Raw genomic sequence first — 1732 nt, forward strand, 5'->3', positions numbered from 1 at the left:
GGGGAAATTGATCTAAGTTGCTCAGCTTCAGCTATGTGAATAAAGTAGCTGAAGTTGACGTACTTAGATCGACTTATCGTGGTGTCTCCAGCACGGTGAATAGACTGCTTCTGCTCCCCCGTCAACTCTGCCTGCGCCTCTCGTGGCACTGGAGTACAGGAGTTGACAGGAGAGCGCTCGGGGGTCGATTTATCGCGTCTAGACTAGATGCGATAAATCCATCCCCGCTAGATCGATCACTGCCCACCAATCCGGCGGGTAGTGAAATCATACCCTGAGTTACAGGTGGTGGCCCGGGCAGAGACTTGACCTAGAAAGCCTATGAAGCTTGGCCCTTCCCTGGCCGGGGAAGGGTACAAGCCATGCCTCCTCGGTGTTGCACTCTGTCCCCCTCAAGTGGACTAACAGGCTAACGATCAGCATTTCTCTAGTGTAAGTAGTTCTAATTTCAGAGTTTAAAAATTTAGGGCTGGATTATGGATCCCTTACTTTCCCTGGGGATCACTTACTCATGTGTGAATTCCCAGTGAAACCCCTGTGGTTACTTGAGTCCATAAGGGCTACACAATCTGGTCGATGAGGTTAGTGTGCCATTATCCACTGTAGACTTGGTAGACTTGCGGATGATACTAAACTGGGAGGAGTGGTAGATACGCTGGAGGGGAGGGATAGGATACAGAAGGACCTAGACAAATTGGAGGATTGGGCCAAAAGAAATCTGATGAGGTTCAATAAGGATAAGTGCAGGGTCCTGCACTTAGGACGGAAGAACCCAATGCACAGCTACAGACTAGGGACCGAATGGCTAGGCAGCAGTTCTGCGGAAAAGGACCTAGGGGTGACAGTGGACGAGAAGCTGGATATGAGTCAGCAGAGTGCCCTTGTTGCCAAGAAGGCCAATGGCATTTTGGGATGTATAAGTAGGGGCATAGCGAGCAGATCGAGGGACGTGATCGTTCCCCTCTATTCGACATTGGTGAGGCCTCATCTGGAGTACTGTGTCCAGTTTTGGGCCCCACACTTCAAGAAGGATGTGGATAAATTGGAGAGAGTCCAGCGAAGGGCAACAAAAATGATTAGGGGTCTGGAACACATGAGTTATGAGGAGAGGCTGAGGGAGCTGGGATTGTTTAGCCTGCAGAAGAGAAGAATGAGGGGGGATTTGATAGCTGCTTTCAACTACCTGAAAGGGGGTTGCAAAGAGGATGGCTCTAGACTGTTCTCAATGGTAGCAGATGACAGAACGAGGAGTAATGGTCTCAAGTTGCAGTGGGGGAGGTTTGGATTGGATATTAGGAAAAACTTTTTCACTAAGAGGGTTGTGAAACACTGGAATGCGTTACCTAGGGAGGTGGTAGAATCTCCTTCCTTAGAGGTTTTTAAGGTCAGGCTTGACAAAGCCCTGGCTGGGATGATTTAACTGGGAATTGGTCCTGCTTCGAGCAGGGGGTTGGACTAGATGACCTTCTGGGGTCCCTTCCAACCCTTATATTCTATGATTCTATGCTCTGGCTTGATGCCAGCAATATGGGCTGCTCTAAATTGGGTTTCTAAAGGTGTGCTTCATGCTCCTCTAAATTCGTGGCATCTGAAATTCATAGCACATTTTTTGCAATCTGTATATCATCCAAATAAGATGACTTCTGAATACAAATATCATCTGAATCTCAATATTTGTCTGTCTGCCCAGTCCTAATAGCACATATATCCCTTAGTTTTCTTTTTTATGTAG

The sequence above is a fragment of the Caretta caretta genome, chromosome 2 (assembly GCF_965140235.1).
Source record: "Caretta caretta isolate rCarCar2 chromosome 2, rCarCar1.hap1, whole genome shotgun sequence".
Classification (NCBI taxonomy): Eukaryota; Metazoa; Chordata; order Testudines; family Cheloniidae; genus Caretta; species Caretta caretta.